The sequence below is a fragment of the Pan troglodytes genome, chromosome 4, assembly GCF_028858775.2.
Source record: "Pan troglodytes isolate AG18354 chromosome 4, NHGRI_mPanTro3-v2.0_pri, whole genome shotgun sequence".
NCBI classification, from domain to species: Eukaryota; Metazoa; Chordata; class Mammalia; order Primates; family Hominidae; genus Pan; species Pan troglodytes.
In genome coordinates, this window is record NC_072402.2 from 162,903,126 (window position 1) to 162,927,332 (window position 24,207).

Consider the following 24,207-nt stretch of genomic DNA (forward strand, 5'->3'; position numbering starts at 1 on the left):
AATGAAAACACAGGTGTGTTTTTGATAAACACACTAAGATTAAATGGTAATTCTTAGTTATTATGAAACACAACTGGCATCAAATTTTATTTGTCATCACCGTCAGATGAGGGAGCTTGTCTTATTCACACCTATATTCCTAGTACATGACTGAAACATTAAGTATGTCTTGGATTTATGAATGAATAAAGGTTTATGTTAGCTTTTGACACTAAGTAGCTTAACAGGCTAGGGATACATGATTATACATCTTTTTAAAACACATAACCTATAAAAATTCTAACATGAATAGCCTTAAGATAATGCAGTAGCTGAATAGAGTTTTTCCAGAAAGTGACAGCATACTATTACTATAAGCTAATTGCTAATTGTACGTTATAAAATGTCTTAGTCTCACTGGATCTTTAGTGAACAGAAGCAGAAAATACTTGATTGGGTTAGTATTGTATTGCTATGTAAGGGAAAATATTATTCCATGTAATTTTTCATGTGGTCATGTCCCACTATCTTAGCCTGGTTGAATTCAAAACACCTATTGTATTCTCTGTTATTTAGACCTTAACTGTTTGTAAATGTAATGCCTTTTCTCACAAATTAATTATAACCAGTAAGATTATTCCTCATTTTATATTTCCATTTATTATACTTTTTTTTCATTTCTGCTCTATATTAGCTGGATTTATCATCTCTTGATTTAGAAGTTATTAAAAAACTATGCCTGTTCTTGTAGTTTTCCTTTATGCAAATTTCCACATATTCTTACCTCTATTGATTTATTAGATGATCAATATCTATAAAGTGTTTTTTCTTTAATACTTAAAAATGTTTCTCACTTTTTTTCATATTAAAATTTTTTATGCCAATCAGGTGGTCTTCTCTTTCTGTACAAGAGTTTTTAGAATTATCTTTTTGTCTTTGGTGTTCTTAAATGTTACAGTTACATATTATATATGATCAGCACTTTATCAATGGTTTGTATCTGAGGTCTGTAATTTTTCTGTTATACTGATGTATTAGTCTGCTGAGGCTATAAAAAGAAAATATGACAGACTGGGTGGCTTTCACAACAAAAATATATTTTCTCACAGTTCTGGAGGCCAGAAGTGCAAGATCAAGGTAGCAATCAACTCACTGTGTGGTAAGGGCTCTCTTCCTGGCTTGTAGACTGCTGCCTTCTGGCTGTGTCTTCCCATGGATTTCCCTGAGTGCATGTGCATGTAGAGAAAGAGAGAACCAGTTTTCTGGCCTCTCTCCTTATAAGGATACCCATCCTATCAGATTTGGGCCATAGCCTTAAGACCTCATTTCATCTTGATTGCTTCCTTAAAGGTTCTATCTCCAAACTCAGCTACACTGGGATTTAAGCCTTCAACACATGAATTCTGGGGAGACAGAAACACTTAGTGCGTAACAAGAAGGAATTTTTTTCAAGCCCTTCTCTCTCTCTCTCAATCTCTTTCCTCCTAGCCCTGCTCCTCCCTCTATTTCTCCGGCTCTTTTGTACTCTGGCTTGCTTTCTTCTTCTTGGGCTTCTACCCAGTGTTCCTATTTCTTTCCTTTTTTTTTTTTTTTTTTTTTTTGAGATGGAGTCTCGCCCTGTTGCCAGGCTGGAGTGCAGCAGTGTGATCTTGGCTCACTGCAATCTCCGACGCCCTGGTTCGAGTGATTCTCCAGCCTCAGCCTCAGCCTCCCAAGTAGCTGGGATTACGGGCATGCACCACCACACCCAGCTAATTTTTATATTTCTAGCATTGGCGAGGTTTCACCATGTTGACCAGGATGATCTCCATCTCCTGACCTTGTGATCCACCTGCCTCGGCCTCCCAAAGTGCTGGCATTACAGGCATAAGCCACCATGCCTGGCCAGCGTTTCTATTTGTAAACTCCATATCCCTTTAACTTGCTTTTATATCTTTGATCTCTTTGCTATTTCCTGTATTTTTTAAGTTTTATTACCATGATCTTCCAACTATCTAATTTATTCATCAGCTCTATATTTTGGGTGATGGTATCTTATCTATGGGTGTTTTAATTCAACTACTAGATTCTAAAGCTATGATTTGTATTTTAATAAGTTTCTATTTTTCCTCCACATTGGTATTATAATTCCTAATTTATATTATTATTTTATGCTTATTTTCTAATATTTGTTCCATTCCACTAATTCTGTTTCAGTAGGATTTTATTATTTGGTTTGTCATCTTTTATAGGAAAAATTCTTGCCCTTAACTTCACATTGCAATCACCAGGGGAGCTTTAAACGCTGAAGTCTGGGTACCATTGCTGCGATATTTACAAAATAGGTCTGTAATGCTGCTGCTATTGTCTTAGGATTTTTTGAAGCAGCTCAATTCTGTTGGTCAGCCAATATTGGTTAGCATTGTTTGTAATGATTGTCCTTCTCTTTTAGGTTAGGATTGGGGGAGGATATGTCAGCTAGGTACATGGTTAATATGAGGGAAGATTAGAAGACTAGAACATTAGAAGACTAGTTTGGCTGTACTTGCCTATTCATCTTAGGAAGAGGGACAACGATGGAACACAAGGAAAGAGAGACCCCAGGTACCACAGAACCCCTGCTGACCATTCCCTATTGCTACCTTTTTTATCCACCAGCCAATATATCTGGTGAGGAATTCTCCTTTAAATTCTCAGAAATAAGAAGCTTTGGGGGAAGGTCATCTCCTTAGATTGCAATTCGCCATATCTGAGGAAATAGAGTGAAGCAGGAGGAGAAGTCGATGCTCCTAGTCATCCCAATGGGATCCTACACCTTAAATAAGCAGGGCTGTTAACCTGCTTGGGGAAGGTTAACACCTGAAGTAGATACTACTATAGATCTCTCTAGCAAAGAACAGTTGATGATTTATCCTAGTACTGAAAAGAGAATTTAAGAGCCTTCCTTAAAGCAAGGATTTTTCAACTTGAATGTACATCAGAATCACTGGGAGGGCTTGTCAAACAGGTTGCTGGGCCCCACCCTCAGAGTTTCTGGGTTATAAAATTTGCATTTCTAACACATGCCCCTCTGAAGTTGATACTGCTGGTCTGGAGACCACACTTGAGGAATTATTGACTTAAATCTCTCCTTTAGCTCAAGATCCAATTTTCTATCTAGAGATTTCTTGTATTTGTTTACATTTGTTTGTTTTCAATATTTTTAATTTTATATTGCTTTAGTTGTTAATTCCTATACTTATATTCCTTTCTTGCTTTCGTAGATTCCTCAAAGTTTACTTTGAAGAGAGAACTAGGAGCTTATGTTATTTTTACTCTTAATAGGAAACAGAAGCCCCTCCACAGTTTCTTATTATAATTTTGAATGTTGTTTATGTTTTTTTAAAAAAGTATATACATTGTAGAAAATATTGTGCAACTCAAAAACTTAAAAAGTAAAATTTACCTATAATTCCTCATAACAAACCTTAACGTTTTTGTTTAAATCTTTCCCATCTCTCTTGTTAAAAATACTGGATTACTTAACATATTGTGGATTATGAGTTAGGAATTTTAACATGAATGTGCATAGGTGATTTTTAAATTTCCTGTATCAAACGCTAAAAAAATTCTGAATGGAAACTCTGAATGTGATTTATGTTCTACTCAATAAAAATCCTCTCTTAATGTCTTTCTTACACGTAGAACTTGGAAAAAAAGACTAATATGGTTATAATTGGGTATGCATTAGCCAAGCAGTCCAGGACATTTAAGTATAGGGTTTAGGAAATTCAGTTAAACTATAAAATCAAAACTGAATTTCAGCAACAAAACAGTTTTATTCATTTTTCAGTTAAATGATATCTTGATACATTTGGCTATTGGAAATTTCTACAATGTTCACAATCTTTTACTTAAACTTGTCCTTTCACATTGTATTCACACCTGCATTCCTTAGATGGAAAAAATCATAAGATGTATGCTTGAAGAGTAGTTGGTACTACCATGTTTACTTGTAGTAATAATGCCATACTACTGAAATACCAGAATCTGCTAGGCTTGCGTTGCTAATAAATGATTACTGAAAGCATATGAATAGCATAACTACACGGCTTGACGCAGTAGAAAGACAATGATTTTGTTTGCCTCTCCCATTTGCTGTCTGTCTTCTTTCATGGTATAGCAGTCTTTGAAAAAAAGTACTACATGGAATTTAGCTGGAACCAGATACTAGGCAATAGATTAATGCATGGCTTATGTAAAAAGGCACTAACTGACAATTTACATTGTTCTGGATGCTAAGTAATAATAACAATATCAACTCCTAATATATATCATACACTGCTCTATTAGAAGTGTAGCAGGACAAGCCACAGACAAAACCCCTCAGACACCGAGTTAAAGAAGGAAGGGCTTTATTCAGCTGGGAGCTTCAGCAAGACTCACGTCTCCAACAACGGAGCTCCCTGAGTGAGCAATTCCTGTCCCTTTTAAGGGCTCACAACTTTAAGAGGGTCCGCGTGACAGGGTCGTGATCGATTGAGCAAGCAGTGGGTACGTGACTGGGGGCTGCATGCACCGGTAATCAGGTCGGAATAGAACAGGACAGGGATTTTCACAGTGCTTTTCTATACAATGTCTGTAATCTATAGATAACATAACTGATTAGGTCAGGGGTCAGTCTTTATCTACCAGGCCCAGGGCGTGGCACCGGGCTGTCTGCCTGTGGATTTCATTTCTGCCTTTTAGTTTTTACTTCTTCTTTCTTTGGAGGCAGAAATTGGGCATAAGACAATATAAGGGGTGCTCTCCTCTCTTACAAGCACTATGGTGTATGCTTTCTTTACCTTATCTTGTGTAATACTTACATCATAGAGTAGACCTATTACTAAGGTAGAGGTCATATATGTGAGTTAATCCATCATTTAATTATTCAATAATTATGTATTAAGAGCATATAGTTTGCTAGGAAATGTGTGAAGAGCTGAGACCCTGAGCTGGACACCTTTTTCCCTGGAGCTCACATACCGCTAAGTGAAAGAAAACATACAAAAGCAATAAATAAATAAACTGATTAATTGTAGCTTATGAAAAGTGCTCTGAAGGAAATGTTAAAAGAAAATCTTTAGCCAAATTAAATGTAATAGAATTTAACTGAGCAAAGAAGGATTTGCATTTCAGACAGCCTCCCCAGCCAGAGTTGGTTGACAGAGACTTTGCGCAGCTACAAAGGACAGGAAAAGGAAAGTGACATACAGAAACTGGAAATGAGGAACAGAAACAGCCTCACTTCAGCTTAGTGTTTTTGCCTTATTTGAACATGGTTTGAACAGATGGCTCCCTTTGATTGTCCAAAACTTGGTAATTGGCACAAAAGTAGGTTACAGTTTGTTTACACCTCCATTTAGGTTAGAGTTCACTATATAGTTATACAAAGAAAACCTTTAGTTTGAACTTAAAATATGTAAAGAGGCAGCTGTAGGCTACTTGGTTTAACAAAGTAATAGAGTAAATGATAGAGTCAATTTAGGGAGGTACGGTTAAAGAGAACCTCTTCTGGGCCAGGCGTGGTGGCTCACGCCTGTAATCCCAGCACTTTGGGAGGACGAGGCGGGCTGATCACCAGGTCAGGAGATCGAGACCATCCCGGCTAACACGGTGAAACCCCATCTCTACTAAAAATGCAAAACAGTTAGCTGGGCGTGGTGGCGGGCGCCTGTAGTCCCAGCTACTCGGGAGCCTGAGGCAGGAGAATGGTGTGAACCCAGGAGGCGGAGCTTGCAGTGAGCCGAGATCGCACCACTGCACTCCAGCCTGGGCACAGAGCGAGACTCCATCTCAAAAAAAAAAAAACCTCAAAAAAACAAAAAAACAAAAGAGAATCTCTTCTAAAAGGTAGTGTTTAAGCTGAGACTTAAAGGTAAACGAAAAGCCAGCTCCCTGGGTGAACAAATAAGTTTTGAAGCTGTGAAATGAGAATGATCTGGAGATGTCTAATTCTAATGTGGTTAAAGAACATAATACTTTCTTTGATTTCAGTTCTTGTGTTTTCTTTAAATCACAATGAATAGTATTGTCTATTTTTATGAATGTTCTGTGTACACTGTAAAGAATGTGTGCTTTGCTGCTGTTGGGTTCTGTATAAGTGTCAATTACATACATTTGGCTGATGGTGGTATTCAATTATTCTGTATCTTTGATGATTTTCCTTTTAGTTTTTTTCTATCGGTTACTATAAAAAGACTTGAAGTCTCAAGACATAATAATGGATCTTTTCACATCTTTGGTTCTATCAGTTTTTCCTTCATGTATTCTGAAACTCTATTTTCTTGGTGAATTGAAGAGTTTTATTATTATATAATATCCATCTTATATCACAGGTAGTATTTCTTGTTCTGAAGTCTACTTTGTCTGATGTTAACATATAGCTACTACAGTTTTCTTTTGATTAGTTGTTGTATACCATTTTTGCCATCCATTTACTTTTACTCTAATTATATATAAACTAGGGTTGTTGTAGATAGATATGGGTTGTTTTCTTAAAATATTAAAGATATCTTGACAATCTCTGTATTTCAAGTGATGAGTTTAAAACATTCAAATTTAATAGAATTATCAGCATGTTTAAATTTAGATCTACCACTTTACTACTGGTTTTCTAATTTTTCTTTTTCATTTTTATGTCTCCCCTTTGCTGCCTTCTTTGGGATTAGGTAAATGCTTTTTTTTTTTTCTTTTTCAGTATTCTATTTTAATTTATCATTGAGTTTTTGAAGATACCACTTTGTATAGTATTTTTGGTCGTTTCCCTGTAGGGATTATGACACATATACTTGCTTTTTTACATTCTATTTAGAGTCAATATTTTATCACTTTAAAGGGTAAGCAGAAAATCATCAAAATATAGGTACATTTATTCTCCTTTTATGTTGTATATTTTGTTATAATTTATGTTTTTAATCATTGTGCATATTTTAAAGAACTGAAGGAGAGAAGAATAGTCTCTTATATTTTACCAAATCTGTTACTCTTCCTTTATTCCTGGTGTTACAGGTTTCTTACTGACAGCAAATGCTCTTAGTTTAGTTTCATCAGGAATATCTTTATTTGATTTTCATTTATCAAGAATATTTTTACTGGATAAAGATTTCTGAATATAGAATCATTTTTTGCATCACTTAAAAAATGTTGTTCCACTTCCCCTTGACTACCATGTTTCCTTATATAAAATATACAGTATTCAAATCAGAATTCTCCATTTGTATTGAGTTTCTGGGTGCATTCAAAAATTTTTTATTTGTTTTTTAATTTCAGAAGTTTTAGAGTGTAGATTTTTTGTAGCTTATTCTCCTTAGAGTTTCCTGAGCCTCCTCAGGCATCTTTAAGATTTTATCTTTTGCCAAATTAAGGAAGTTTCTGGTTATTTTTCTTTAGATATTTTTTCTCATACTTTCTTCCTCCTTCTGTGGTTCAGATGACACCAATATTAGGCTTTTTGACATTGTTTCACAGGACTCAGAGGCTCTGTTCATTTTTTTTTTAAGTCTCTTTTTACTCTCTTCTTTGAAATAGTTAATTTATCATGATCGGTATTCAAGTCATCTGCCTCTTTTCCTCTGTTATCTCCATTATCCTATTTAGTCCATCCAGTGAATTTTCTCTTTGGACTGTCACATTGTCCAGTTCTAAAATTTCCATTTTTCATCTTCATATATTCTATCTCTTTGCTGAGACTTTCTATTTTTCTATTCATTATGAGTCTTTTCATTTGCCTGTTAGAGCATGGTTATAATATCTCTTTAATGTCTTTATCTGATAAATACAACATTCCTGTCATTTTGATTGTGATATTTTTAATTGTCTTTTTCTTTAAGAGTTAAGAGACGATCACACTGGTTTCTCATATGCCAAATAATTTTAAATTATATCCTGGGCATTTTGAGAATATGTTATGAGACTCTGATTATGTCTTAAATCATAAGAAAAAGGTTGATTTTCTTCTTATATTAAGCAATCGAACTATTCAGGCTTATGGAACAAACTCTGATCTGCCTTCTTTGGATTGTGACTCCAATGTCTGCACCATTTCTTTAAGTATTTTCAATGCTATTTGGATCAGTCTGTGTGTGCATTTCCAAGTAGCAATTTTTGGCCTGGGTGATGGTCTTTATTGTAGCTTAGTTTTCAAAGCCTTATTATACCATCTGTGGTCAGATGTTTACATGCTCAGTTCAGGGTATACTCCAGCAGTACATACGCAACTTCGTGGTATTCATCTCTCTCTCTTCTCTCATTCACTGTCATTCTAACTCTTTCTTCAGCTCCCTCATTTTTGCAATCTCCATAACTTCTCAATTTCCTGAAGCCTCTTTTCCACATCCTCTGGTGAAAAAGCCCGGGCTTTAGTTTACCTGTTCTTCTATGTACTTCTCATAACTGAGTTTGCATTTTGAGCCAAATAGCAGGAGGACAGCAAGAAGTCAAAGCAACAGGAGTGGATCTCCCTTCTGTTCTTAGGATCATGACTCTTCTGTTAAAAAAAAAAAAGTTAGACGGGGTGCTGTCAATACTGTCACATTGGGGATTAAGTTTAAACATGAATTTCAAAGGGAACAAACATTCAAACCATGAGATCACTTTATCTGCATTTTTCCTTTAATTCCCTTTTCAATCCTATGAAATGTAGGCATCACTATTTCCAATAACAATCAGAGACATGGCTGGGCATGGTGGCTAACACCTGTAATCCCAGTACTTTTGGAAGTACAGTTGAGAGGATTGCTTGAGCCAAGGAGTTCAAGACCAGCCTGGGCAACATAGTAAGTCCTGGTCTCTATAAAATAAATATAAGAAAATTAAAAAAAAATGAAAAAGAAATGTTCCCTCTCCTACTTTTAGGTGTCTGTTGAACTACCATTATTAATGCTTCAGCTATAGAATTCTCTCAGGGCTAGAGTACAGGAGATAATGGAAAAAAGAAAGAAAAATAGCCACCAAGATTTCTCCCACTCTCTGTTTGAGAAGTCCCCTTTCCTATTTCATGAAGCTCTTGGAGCTCTTTCTGCCTTCATCCAGCCTGCAATTTTATGCTGCCTTTGTTTCTAGGCCAGGAAATACAGGAGAGGGGAAAAATGGCAATTTCACCACCAGTTTAGTGATACCTTGAATTACCATCTTTTTTTCCAATCTACCTCCTACCATTTATTCTTTACAGTCCTCAGATATCCGTATTTAGTCTTGCATTAAGTGAGAGAGACCCCTGTTCAGGAACCTCCATATTTTGGCCTGCTAAAAAAAAACAGAATTTAAAAAGGTGACCAGAGAAGAGTGAGTGATGGAAACTGAAGGAAGGGAGTGCAGTTGGGGATCATAGACAGGAGCAAGATCATAAATAGAGGGTGTTTAGATTTCATTCTAATAACAAGAAATTTCTAAAGAATTTAATCAGGACATAGATATAATATGTATATTACAAAAAGATCACTTGTACTGCTGTATGGAGAATGAATCATAGGAATTTAAGATGTATGTTGGTGGTTTAAACATTGAATACCAGTTGCATAGAGAAAAAGCATTTTCAAGGTGGGGCACAATAATTTGTCAATGGATTACATATGGGGAAAGAGGAAAGCAAAGCGATAAGGATGGTGCTGACATTTTTACCTTCAACAACTGGACAGGCAACAGTGACATTTAGTGATATGAAAAAGATGGGGAAAAAGCAAGAATTAGAGCTGAATGTAGAGGGGTTTTTGATCCTTTGGATGTGCTACGTTTGATACACCAATTATGCATCCAGTTGGAGATGTCAACTAGGTAGTTCGAGTCATTCTATTCCATTATCGGGAGTGCTACTGATGGTGAACTATGTTGGATATATTTGGCCTAGGTTAAAAAAACAAACAAACAAACAGAACATATAAAAGAGCATGCATAAAACACTCAAATATATTTCTCTATTTCTCACAAATACTCATGATGGGTCAGTAGTGCCATGTTACTATAAGCAGAAATCATCCTATATTTTCCTGGAAGCTTATCAGACTCACATTTGTTGGTGATGGGTTGCTTGGAGGTAATTTCATAAGAAGCCTAAAGTTCTTAAATTTTATTTTTATTTTATTTATTTATTTTTTGAGACAGAGTCTTGCTCAGATGCCCAGGCTGGAGTGCAGTGGCACGATCTCAGCTCACTGCAAGCTCCACCTCCCAGGGTTCACGCCATTCTCCTGCCTCAGGCTCCCGAGTAGCTGGGACTACGGGCGCCCGCCACCACGCCTGGCTAATTTTTATTTTTTATTTTTTGGTAGAGATGGGTTTTCACCGTGTTAGCCAGGATGGTCTCGATCTCCTGATCTTGTGATCTGCCTGCCTCGGCCTCCCAAAGTGCTGGGATTACAGGCATGAGCCACCGCGCCTGGCCTAAAGTGCTTAAATTTTATTATATTACTTATAGTTGTAAACCAATATTTGTTTTTGGTCTCTTTTATAATCAAAGTACAATATGATGCACTACTTCTCAATGTCTGAGTTATTTGAAACAGAAAAAGGTCTTCCAGTACTTTTAACAGTTCACATTGTTCTTTCATAGGCCTTGTCACTTTGATGCCTCTCTGCCTGTGTGTGATTAATAGATGATTCCTTATCCTTCATTTAGTCTTCTGGTCTCTAATGAGTAACTATTATTCAGAACACCGCTTAATGAAAAAACACTTACTGCTTTCTGGATCTTTTTTATTGTCTAAGGTTTAGAACTTGAGGACCACCTGGATTTCTACTTGCTAACAAATCATGACATTCTTTCAACTCCTCATTACATCTGAATTATTAGCCTAAATCAGGAAATGTGCACACACAAATGCACACACACAAACATATACACTGTACACATATATGTGCATACACACATATTCCCTGTGGTGAGCAAGATAGGATGGCCCTATACTTTTGACATTCTATCCGGATCTCTCAGGAGGAGGGATGTAACAGGAGCCACGTTCCTCCAGAAATAAGAGAGTGAAACAGAATGGCATCTAATTAAAATGTTTACAGCATTTCCCATGAGATATAAGCCACTGACATTTTCCAGACTGCAAGCCAAGAAATGCTTAGGATTATACAGATGTACTTTGCAACCTACAATTGCCATGCAATGAAAACATAGCTTAGACACAGTTCAGGAAATATAGATTGGTTAACCTTTCTTTAGAACTCAGAAATTAAAAGTTAGGTCCGATGAGAATTTATGGTAAGTTGAGCAGCTCATCTCTTCTCAAAGTAAATCAAGAATCCATTTTCTCTTTTCCATAAGTCATCTTCCTCTAGAGTAGTTTCTCTCATCTGTATCTGAGGCTGCCAAAACCACAGCTGCTTCATTATATCTCCTCCTCCCAACTGCTGTACTCTTCCTGCTAATTGTCACAGTTTGGCAGTCCTACACTATCATATTTCCAAGAGGTGAGCGATGATGCTGACCTCAGCTCTCTTAACCTCAGCTCTCTGTCCATTCCTCAGTTTCTCATAATATCAGTCATTCATGCCTTTGAATAAATGTTTATCGAGCAACTAACTACCCTGTTCCAGGCACCCTTAGAATGATGAGATGTGTCAGTAATCAAAGTAGACATAACTTCTGTTCTCATGCAGCTTACATTCTGATGGGGAGAAGGAACAAATAATTAACAAGAAATAAGCAAAGAACATTATTTTCTGTGGTGGTGAATACCATGAAGAAAATAAAACAAGCTAGGGGAAAAGATAGTGCTAATGAGAAGAGTAATTTGGTCCTTTACCTTCAATCCTTCAGCATGCAAGTCTTCACTTCCTTCCTTCAAGGATTGGTATTGCCCTAGAATTGATTCTTTCACTCACAGAGGCATTCATGAAGACCCCAAATGCTCAGCTTATTTTTCATAGTTCATTTTTATCAGTCTAAAATAACTGTTTTAGGCTGAAAATGGAGAGCGCACTTTGTCACTCCAAGCTTAATTTCCTATCGGCAATGGATGTAAGTATTTGCGTTATTATGCAAAGCATCATCAATTCTTGCTTTTTCACTCTCTGAGACCTGAAGATTTTTCTGTACATTTTCTAATAGAGACATCTATCTGTTGCTTCTACTTATATTATTTTTCCAAAAATTCTGCAGAACCTTTGTGAGGAAACTAAGCATTCCTGTACATTGAGCTAGACTTGATTGTTAAGCAAAATTCCTTCCTTTACTAATCACTGTAAGTGGAAAGGTGGCAATATACAGTATTCTCCCTTTGTGCAGAGAAGTGGATTGCAGTGGGATGGAAGAGAGGAAATATTTTACTATTTCATTAAAATAAGATAGAATATGCTTTGGAACTAAAGAAAGCATTCCATATGAACATTTCTATTAAACTGAGTTTTACCTAGAAAATCCGCAGACATGTTTAGAAGCTAAGTATGAATTTGGATAAAGCATCAATATAAGAAAGCATTCTTAACTATTGATAAACCTCCAAAGACTATATGCTAAAGATAGCTTTTAAGTGGCTGTTAACTTTAATCAGGAATATTTTCTAAAACTGCTTATATTTATTTACACCTTCTCTCCAAAAGGACTCATAGAAAACATCTTTTGGGTTTTTTTTATTTTTTTTAAACTTGTGATAATCACCACTCAGCTAATGTCCAACAGGCATTCTATTGGGCTTTCCATATGTCCAATGCATAGCAATATATATGCCTAAAAGCAGAATATAATTGGGATCACCTTGGCATACACACTTTCGCAATAGACCTAAGCAGAAAGCTATATGAGACATACTGCTTCTCGGCTGGGCGCAGTGGCTCACGCCTGTAATCCCAGCACTTTAGGAGGCCGAGGCGGGTGGATCACGATGTCAGGAGATCGAGACCATCCTGGCTAACACGGTGAAACCCCGTCTCTACTAAAAAAAAAAAAAAAAAAAACTAAAAAAAAAAAAAAAAAAAAACTAAAAAAAAAAAAAAAAAAAAATTAGCCAGGTGTGGTGGCAGGCGCCTGTAGTCCCAGCTACAGTCGGTGTGGTGGCAGAGCTACAGCTGGGCATGGTGGCAGGCGCCTCCGTCCAGACTGAGGCAGGAGAATGGCGTGAAACCGGGAGGCGGAGCTTGCACGGGGCCGAGATCACGCCGCTGCACTCCAGCCTGGGCGACAGAGTGAGACTCCGTCTCAAAAAAGAACAAAAACCACAACAAACAGAAAAAACCCACCATACTTCTTCTTAGGTATCAGTAGCAGGGGTTGAGAGGTCATGATAGATGATAGATCTCTATTTTATATTGCAATGGAATATATTAGCCACATGGCAAAAGGGGTTACATATGCAGTCTAGATTCAATAATACCAAACTATATGAGGTTTGAAAACAATTTCAGAGCAATGGAATTCCATTCGTCTAATTTTATTTTTTCTTTTAAATTCAAAACACATTCATTGACATAACGTAGGAATTGTAGATAAGCAATTTTAAAAAGACTTAGCATTGTTAAAACCTTAGGACATTTTTCAAAAGCCTCTTTTTTATAGAAATTGTGATTTTGTATTTTTCTAGTAGTCTGATCTCTTTTCCCTTATACCTGGCACTGTGCAAGATTCAATGGTGAGCAAAAATGATTTAGTTTCTGCTCTCAGATTCTAGAAAATAATGTAAGTATCTTTCCATGTTGATACATATTCATTATCACATGAATACCTAAATCTATACTTTATGTATTATTTAACCTTGTCCCATGCAGACATTTCATTTTTCTCTACGTTTTTTCATTATTCACAATAATTCTCCTGTGGAAATCCTGGAAGCAAATGTCTCTTTCCTCCCACCCAGTTCAATTTGACTTCCTACCTTCTCCTCTAATTTAGTGCCAGGTGTTGATCTGATTGTATCATGTGCACTGCTGTAGAAATGTGCACTATTGTAAGAAGTGCTTTGTATGCAAACCAAAAGAATTGTGTAATTCAAAGTCTGTAGTGGTTTTTGATGCCATCATATTCAGCCAGCAATACTTTAAAAGCCAATTCAGGTGGCACCCAGTGGCTCATGCCTGTAATCCCATCACTTTGGGAGGCTGAGACAGGCAGATCACTTGAGGCCAGAAGTTCGAGACCAGCTTGGCCAACATGGTGAAACCTCGTCTCTGATAAAAATATGAAAATTAGCCATGCCTGGTGGTGCAAGCTTGTAATCCCAGCTACTCAGGACTCTGAGGCATGAGAATAAGTTGAACCCAGTAGGTGGCGTTCTCAGTGAGCCGAGATCATGCCACTGTACTCCAGGTTGGACAAAAGAACAAGACTCCATCTGAAAATAAATAAATTAATTAAATAAATAAAAGCCAATTCAGGGAAAATCAACTTTCCAGATACTGAATTTATGGAATGACTTAATTTTAAACACCTAGCACTTCCTCATTTCTGGACATTTTATATAAATGAATGAGCTTTCCCTTAAACATAGATTATTTTTCTTTAGCTTGAATATTTACACTTTCTGAGAATTGATCATTTGACAAATTGACTTCAGACATATTGCTTACCCTCCCCCAATGAAACATTGCTGAAAAAATGGCTTGTACTTGGAGGAGTGCAGGTAGTAATACTTACTTATCCAACGTCATACTACCATCCCTTTCTGTAGCCTCACGAGGATTTATATACATGAATCAAAGCAATAAGCTCACAGAGCTCATCTTCCTTTCTCATGGTATCAAGGTTTACCCTGATAGGTGGAAGAAGGAAGTGATAAATATAACAATATCTAATCTCATGTCCATGAATAAAGAGGGCTTCCTAAGTTTGATTTATAAATGATCATTAGACCTGGCACTTATAGCCTATATGATTTTTCAAAGAGATCAGTTTTGCCTGCAAAGCATGAATGCAATAAGCTGAGTCATCATCTCCAATATTTCACCCAATTGCTGAATTCAAGGATAGGTAGTAGAAATGGTCTTCAGAAAGTTTTCTCTCATTCTAAAACACTTAGATCTGCAGTCACAGCTGGACTTCATACGGTTTCAAAGCCACACAGCTGCTTAAGAAACCCCATGACTCTGCCTTGATAAATAGTGGTTCCTTGAAAATTTGAAAAGCCAGAAATGAAATCCTAATTTCACATAATAGAAATATAAATCAGAATCTCTTCTGTGCTTTGCATTTGCATGGAAGGTGATGGTAAATTTTGTTCTTTTTCTATCCTTTTATCTATTCTTTGTTGAGCATATGGAAGCTACAGGCAGCCTATGAGTGCAAATATTTACTAGGCTTGAGAATAAGAGGAACAAACACAATCTAAGGAAATAAATACATTGCACTATATAGAATTTAAAGTAAACATTACATAAAGTGGGCATAATTCATCCTTTGTTTTCCTACTAGATAAGAAAAATCATATAGCAAAGCATAATGTAAGATGTGGTAGTTACCATACATTTAGTATAATGGCTTAAACACATTTTCTCTGTAGGAAGTATTCCTATGATAATAGGGCAATATGAAAAATTGCCTGTGCTAAAAATAAAATATGAATGCAAAAGATAACTCAGTGTCTATGACACCCTACATACAATATTATATTTTGCAAATATCCATTTATTCATAATATATACACACTGTGAAATCATATTAAGTAAATATCAATATGTAATTCCATGGAGTTTCCTATGATTATTTTCTAAAATATTAAACTTAACATTTAATAAGTTCAAAGTCTTTTGCCCCACTTTAGTGCCTCAGGTTTTGAATTTAAAAGCTCTTACATTTTATAATACCAACATGCAAATAAACACCAGCCTAGCCATTAAAAAGCATTAATCAAGTGTTGTTTATACTGTCTGAGCTCGTCTAGAATGTACAGACAATGTTAACTCTTTTCTGAATGTATGTGAGATTGCAACAAAGGAAGTTTATGTTAACCAAAATGCCCAGATAATAAACTATTCAGCCACCTTTATTAACATATGCTGTGTAGCAGATCCCACTATTTGCCCACTCAGGATCTATTTGCTCCTTCTGCCTTGCTTAGAGTACCCTGCTTTGGTTTATGGAGGAAGATAGATAATGATTAACATAACCCAACATGAGAATTATTTTTCTTGCTTTGACATTCCCCTTTGCAACTAGTGGTGATCTTGGGACACAGTTGAAGTTAGTGAGGCTCAGAAGAAAGTCTATTGGAGGAAGTGGGGTGACTTTCCTGGTAAATTAGTACACATATAGCTGCCCCCTTTTTCTCATTCTTGCTGTGAACATGGCCATGATATCTGGATTTGTAGCAACATCTTGGAACTAGGAGACAAATATGAGAAAGAATTCAAGCATCTACACTATGGCAGAGTGGAAAGATAGAAAAATCCATTTCTAACCCACACTTCACTTCATTTACTTAAAAGATAAAAACTCTCTAACTCATAAGGACTTTTTCTAATGCTTATTTTCCAAACTAAATTCTGTATCTTTAAATCTCCACAAAAGACTTTCTTAATATAGCAGAAGTTTAAGTGGACAACTCTACCATGATTCGGGCTTTCATATCCAGATTTTATATATAAAAATGTATAGCTCTATTAATACATGTCAAGTCTGCATTTTGCGAGGGCTATTCATTTAGCTTTGTCACTTTTCTATTTCCTTGGCCGAGTTTCTTTTCTCTAGTATTCTCCCCCAAATGGAAGCTAAAAATATCCAAAATCTATAACAAAAGGACCTCAAAGATAATACAACAGGACAAATGGAATCTAGTTTTCCAGATACTTTGGGGAGTCCATCATGCCTAATTCTTTGCTGCCACACTGGCAATGAGAATTGAGGATGATCTTGTCTTCCCTTGGGCAGCCTGCTCAGGAGGCTTTGTATGAGGCATGGGGGTGCTACTGCAAATGGTATGGTACATGCAGTAGACAGTAAGAATTGATGGCAAAGATAAATAAAACATCTGTTCATATCAGGTGTGCACCAGGTGAATATCAGCTCTGAATATAGATACAAATAAAATGTAATATTGATTGCTATGGTTATAAATGTTTTATAAACAGATTGTGTGTTTTTCTTAGCATTGAAAGGAAACTAGAGAGGAAATAATTTGAAGCAGAAGCAAAGGAGAAGTAAAAAGTATATAAATATAGGTTTCAGTTGCCACTTACAAAATATAACTAACTAATTTGACCCAAGGTAGAGTTTAACATACTGAAGTCAGCTCAAGGTTAGGAAAGACAAAAAAAAAAAAGGTTAAAGGTAGAGAAAGTGATGAAGTCAAATGCTGCTAATATGTCAAGTAGTATGAGGGCCCAAAATTAATCATTATATTTAATTACATGGAGTCATTGGTGATCCTCAGAAAAGCAATTTCTATGGAGTGTTTCGGTGTACAAGCCTGATTGGAGAGAGTTCAAAAGTAAATAAATGGAGGAACAAGTTTATCCACATCACGAGCAAGCAATGAGCCAAATCTGGGATGCAGGACATTCTACAGCACAACTGGCCTGGCTCTTCAAACAAGTGAATGACGTGGAAAAAAGGGGGTAGGAAGAAAGGTTGTTTTAGATTAAAGGATATCTAAGAGCTGTAGCAACCAAATAAAAACTGTGGTACTTATTTGTATCCTGATTAAAACAAACTAGAAAGTTGGAGAAGGTTAAATATGGACTGTTTATTAAATGGGATTAAGTAATTACTGTTAATTGTGTTCAGTGTCCTAATACATTTGTGGCATGTAAAGAAATGTCCTTTATGTTATTTTTGTTGCATTCTGAAGAATTTGGGGGATGAAATTATATGCTCTTTTGTATTAGTTTTGGAATTCAGGAATAAGAGAGGGGGCATGGGAAATAAAAAGGATACAATACAAAGATGCCAGGCTTCAGACAGATCTGTATTGAAATTTGGGGTCTGCTCATTGTTGCCTTTATAAGACATGGTACAGTAAGGCATCTAGTGATTGGAATATAAATGAGTGCATAGCAATAGGTATTTGTTAAATGAATGAATGGATGAACAGTGAATCAGTGATAGTGGATTATGATGAATTGCAATATTTTGTAAACAAAAAAGTTGGGGGACATACGCATACACAACTAAAACTATTCTTCTATCATAATGTAAATTGCACTCTACATAAAATATGAAACAAGAATGAGACTCGACTAACTCTGATAATCATCTATATACTAATCGCATCTATATCTTAATGAATGCTTAATCTTATGCGTTCGTTGAACACCTGTTCTGGATAAGGCGCTGGGCTTGGCATTTGGAAAATATAGTGAAGGCATAGTCAAAATCTCTGCCATTTAAAAATATGTAACCTATCTGGAGTTGGGAAGGGAGGCATATGCTTGAATCCAAGGCAGATAGAAATTAGTCAATAGATGTTTGAGTAACACAGTGAGAGGAAACAGAGAAAGGATTTTTTTTTCTGGATGGGTAAAGCAGGAAAGTCCTCATGATTTAAATAAAATTTGAAATTAGAGACTACATGTCTTAGCAAGATCTGGTTGTGGTGTCTTGTTTTTTCCTGGCAACGAGAAAGAGATTACACAAATCAAGAATTTATTTATTACTAGTCATTAGGCATTAAAACAGCCTTTGGTCCTTAAGCTTTGATCCTAAGTGATTTTTTTTTCTTATGAACCAGCATTTTTCTGACCATTGACTCACACACTCCCCAAAGCATATTGTAAGACTCACTTCCCTTTGTAAAGAGCTTCCACTTCACTCTCCAAAAATATATTAAGATGAATCAAAAATATAAAGACCAAAGATGTTTTAAATCATTATGCAAATAAACAGCTCCCACTCAAATGTGGGAAAGGGCAATGTGAATGCTGGTGGTGGCTCTATAGATACTTGAGCTTTGCAAGGACAAGAAGGGACAGTGCTGTTGCTGCTATGGTTGGCGCTGGATTCACTTTTACCTGTGCATGATGTGCCCTACTGAGCTCTGTTTCCCACCCTTTTTATTTAGGTAAGGATGAACAATCTGTGGGGGAAAATTTACTCTAGCTTGCTTAATCGTTAGCTTCTATTCCAGCAAAATGTTAGAGTAAAAATGGAAGGACAAGGAGAAAATAACACTTCAAAAGAGCACAACTGAGTTAGTGTGGAAGGATACTTAGGCTGTTAGATGGCACAGTTCTGAAAAATGAATAGATACGTCACTTCAGTACAAAAGCCAAAGCCTTTTATTTACCAATTCCCTTGTGTTTAGTTAGGAGTTCAAAGGGTTTTGAAAGCACTCCTCCGTAAATTAAAATACTCTCCAGATGTTTTGGCACTGTAAATGGCCAGGCTAAAACTCACTTTTAATGAACTGTATTTTAATGTCAGTCTTTCTCCTGTCTCCTTAAATGACAAAGAACTCATCTGACTTTGTAATGAATGCTCAACTGCTCCATTACCAATTCTGCCATTTATTGTGCCTCTGTATTTTCCTGCAAATTCATGGTGATTTTAGATGTATCGAGGAGGAGAAAGGTTAGGAGATTTAGAAAGAAAATAAACCTAGAATCAGTGGGACATGAACTCTTTGCGTAGAATACAAAAACCTAGTTGTGACAATTTCCTTACAGGAAACTGAAGGTTTGAAGGCCAGAGGAAACATAAATAAATACAGAGGATATTGAACAGAATAAATAACCTGAGACTACAAGCTTAGAATCCATGACTTTGAGTTGGCTGTAATTCCTGTGTCACATTCTTGATATTTAGAATCAAAGGTTTAAAGAAAATTGTGTCCAGAGGCTTCACAGAACTCAGCTTCAGGATTATTTGGATCAATGTATTTAGAATTGCTTTTGTTTTGTAAACTTACATATATATGACTTTTTTCTCTACTGTTCTGCCCATTGAATTATAAAACCACTGACATCATGACTAGATGAAATGTTATATAATTTTCTTTATCAGTTCCTCCTTTCAGAAGTCCTGATATATTCAATATTTGTATCATTTTGCCACATCAGATCTTTGAAAGGCTTTATGCTGTTTTGATATTTTGAGTTTTGATAGCAATACTTTTATATGTTGAGTAACATATATGTTCAACACTAGCTTTTTACTTACATATGTAACAATCCTTATAACAACCTTGAAAGATGAGCTTGATTATCTCATTGGGCATATAAAACATAGAGCTGAGAGATATTTAATTGTCTAAGGTCACAGAACTAAGAAATGGAAGAGCTCAGAGATTTGAACCCTGCATTAGTCCGTTTCATGCTGCTGATAAAGACAAACCTGAGACTGGGCAATTTACAAAAGAAATAATTTTAACAACTTACAGTTCCACATGGCTGGGGAAGCCTCACAATCATGGCAGAAGAGCAACTCACATCTTACGTGGATGGCAGCAGGCAAAGAGAGAGAGAGAGATTGGGCGGGGAAACTCCCCCTTATAATTCCATCAGATCTCTTGAGACTTATTCGGTATCATGAGAACAGCATGGAAAAGACCTGGCCTCATGATTCAGTTACCTCCCACTGGGTTCTTCCCATGACACATGGGAATTGTGGGAGTTAGAATTCAATATGAAATTTGAGTGGGGACACAGCCAAACCATATCAAACCCTGTTGAGTCTTACTCTAAAATCCATGTACTTTTCTGTCTGGAAAACCCATTTTGCTTTTTGGAAGTGAAACTCATGAACAACCTTATAAAGCAAGAATCAAATGTCTCTTAATCAAGTGCCTCAGTTTGCCCAGGATTGAGAGGTTTCCTGAAACATAGAAATTTCAGTGCTAAAACTAGGAGAATCATGGACAAACCATGAAGTTGATAACTGATATGGTTTAGTTGTGTCCCCACTCAAATCTCATCTTGAATTCCTACGTGTTGTGGGAGGGAACCTGGTGGGAGGTAATTGAATCATGGGGGCAAGTCTTTCCTGTGCTGTTCTCACGGTAGTGAATCAGTCTCATGAGATCTGATGGTTTTAAAAAGAGGAGTTTCCCTGCACAAGTTCTCTCTTTCCCTGCTGCCATTCATGTAAGATGTGACTTGCTCCTCCTTGCCTTCTGCTTCCCCAGCCACATGGAACTGTAAGTCCAATTAAAACTCTCTCTTTTGTAAATTGCCCAGTCTTGGGTATATCTTCATCAGCAGCATGAAAACTGACTAAAACAGTAACTTACATGCCAGGAAAAGCCCCTGTCAAATAATAGAACATTGAAAAAAATTATTGGTGGAATGGAGGTGTAAGTAAAATATACTTTATCATATGTTTTCTTCTAGACAGTAAAAGTGACTTGGAATCTTAGAAGCATCAATGTGTAGACCAAATACTGATTTACATACAAATCTAGAAATATGCAAATTTATAAGTGAAATTATATAGAGAGTAGTATGACTCAGCATAGTTTTTCTGTTACTTATGGATTCTAAGTCCTGTGATAAATGTTACAGAAGTAATTCATCATATTAATTTGACTATTATAATCACTAAGTAAATAAATTCAAATAAAAATGACTTTATTGCATCATATTCTTCTTGCAGTTCCACCATAGAGGAGATGTTTAGGTTAATAAATGTATGTTAGAATATGAAGTAAGGGAGAAATATGTATGCTTGTATATAAAAAAAACTATGATATGTTAAGTATTTAATGAACTTGACATATTTCCTTGTGAACATACTTTTCAATCTTGTTCCTTGAAATTCACTGTTAAAGTAGATAAAGCTGCCACTCTGTTTATAATCATAAACTACTCAAGAATATTATGTTGAAAGATCCTATCTTTAAGACTTTTTTATTTCTTTCATTAATTCTATTATTTAATTTGAATTTATGAATATCAAAGGAAGGTTTTGAAAACAGATTGTGGAAAAGCTTCACATCACTGAGCTCTTTGAAATGCACTTGGTTTTACTGTATTGCTACTTCATTTGCTTCCTGCATTATACCACTATTTTGTTAAATTTTGCATTTGAAATGTAATTGCCTATTCAGTAATTCCTAGCATTAGTCAGATTTCTTGGATGACATAAATATTGATTTACTTTTACTTTGACTGATAAAAAGAATCACTATCACTGAAGCATGCAAAGAAAAAAAAAAAAAAACCTCTGTTGAGAAGTCTATTCAAGATGCTTTCATTTGAGCAATTTGTGTTTATAATTTTTTAATATGCCAACTTTATTACAAAAGACAAGTAAACTCGAGTAAACTTGAGTAACATTGGAAAGATTGCTTTTGTGGATGTTTGACTGTCATTTGTAGCAGCACCATCGGTGGGACAGCCATCAGTATCACCACTAACGGGGCATAATAAAAGCCATTTGGAGCCTTTCGTATTTGATAACAATACCTATGAAAAATAATAAAAGAAATAGGTAAAATATACTCCTGTAAGTGAGGATTTGTTTTAATATTCCAGTGTATTCATTTCATGAGTAAGGCTGCAAGATGCCTGGTCAATAACCACGGGGTTGGAACAGTGTGGGAACGCATTTCTGGAGAGATTCTCAGATCCTATGCTGTAGTCTAATAACATTTTTTTCACACTGGAGACAACACAGAAAGAAAGGTGTGAGGAGACGATTTTCTTCAGTCGGTTCATTTCCTGAGTGTAAACCAGGGTTTCTCAATTTTGGCACTATTGGCATTTTGAGCTGGATAAATCTTTGTTGTAGGGCTGTCCTGCACACTATAGGATGCCAAGCAGCATCCCTGGCCTCTACTCACTAAATGCCAGTAGCATCTCTCCAGTTGTGACAATCAAAAATGTCATCAGACATTGCCAAGATGTTCCGGGGGAGCAAAAATTCCCCAGTTGAGAGCAATTGGTATAAACTACAGTATCTTCTCCTTCAGGTATATCACGTTTTCAGGTTAATTATCCAAATAACTTGTAGCTGTAGAAGTACAGGTTTAGTTTCTCCAAGTGGGAAGATGGATATGTAGGAAAGAACTAATAAGAAACTTATGGAAAGGTTAGGTCAAAAACTTTGTCCTTTAACTCTGAGAATGGTAGAAGGCGTGTCATCATTTTACATGACCTCTGCCTCTATTACCATCTACTGTATTTTATTTGCACGTATTCAGCCAACAGCTAAGGACTTCGTGAACTTGACTCACTGAAGGGGTCAGACTGCCATGCTCCTGGATTGTTCTTAAACAAATTCTCCATTGCATTAGGCACGAAGAAGCTTTTCTTTAATGTCAGGCATGCTTATCATCTTATTCCTCCTCATTTTCTTCTAGAATATGTGTGGGCACTGAAAAGGCAGTTCTTCCCTATGGATTCAGTTCCTGTAATGCACCTTCCATTTACTGGATGCAACATATTTTTTATATATTGCTTTTGGTTTCTTGCTTTTTTTTTTAAAGGTGAAAGTATATTTGCAGTGTTTATATCAATTAATGTACAAAATTATTTAAAAAATTAACTTTACAGTAATGTTTATGGCAATGGTTCCCAAATTGTGGTCCCCTGATCAATAACATCAGCCTTACCTGGAAACTTGTTTGAAATGCAAATTGTCACACTCTATACCAGACCTACTGAGTCAGAAACTCTGAGATGGGGTCAAGCAATCATCTGTGCTTTAGCAAGCCCTCTAGACTATTCTAACAGTCACTAGAGTTTGAGACGCATTTGTGTGCAGCTTTCATTTTGGGGGATGTTGCAGTTTACCTGCAAACTGGAATGTGGGCACCAAATGCCCTTGAATATTTTTCCTTTAGCTATTCCTGTGATAGCAGATTTCTATAAGTCAGAGAGCTTTAGAAAACTAACTAAAGGCAAAGCAAAACATGTATATTAATAGCATCTCCCAAGCTCATATTCGCTTCATTTTTTCTCTTTTTCTTCTTCCTCTGCTTCTAAGAGGCCATAAAACATTTTCTCTTAGCCCTGTAAATTGGCAGTAATTGACAGCCAGCTTGGGAGTTGGGCTATAATTCCAAGTTTGAAGGAGCCAGGGACATGAACCCCTGCTTCACCTCTTAAGATGGATGTTAGGTCAGGAGCAAGGAGCAGTGGGGTAAAGGTTTCCCTGGAAGCCTGGACTCAAGGCTATTGCCTGCAGCCTTTGCTTTCCATACTTTGACTTCAATATAAGGGCTGCCAAATGAAAATACCTCTCACCAGCGTTATGGTCATTTTTCTTTTTAACCTACACCTGAATGACCCAGGAAGGGTTATATCCAATAACAAATTTATCTGTGCTAGCTGACAAACTCCACATGTTCCCATCACCCTACAGAAAACAGTGCAAGAGATTCCAAGCTAGTGCTCCATTTAGCAAATGGCAAATAATAACAT

General features: G+C 36.3%; 1 protein-coding gene across 9 annotated transcripts in view; it reads left to right on the plus strand.

The window, feature by feature from the left end:
• Nucleotides 1–24,207, plus strand: part of TENM2 (teneurin transmembrane protein 2) — a 3,953,434-nt gene that overhangs the window by 920,136 nt on the left and 3,009,091 nt on the right. The window lies entirely within an intron of this gene.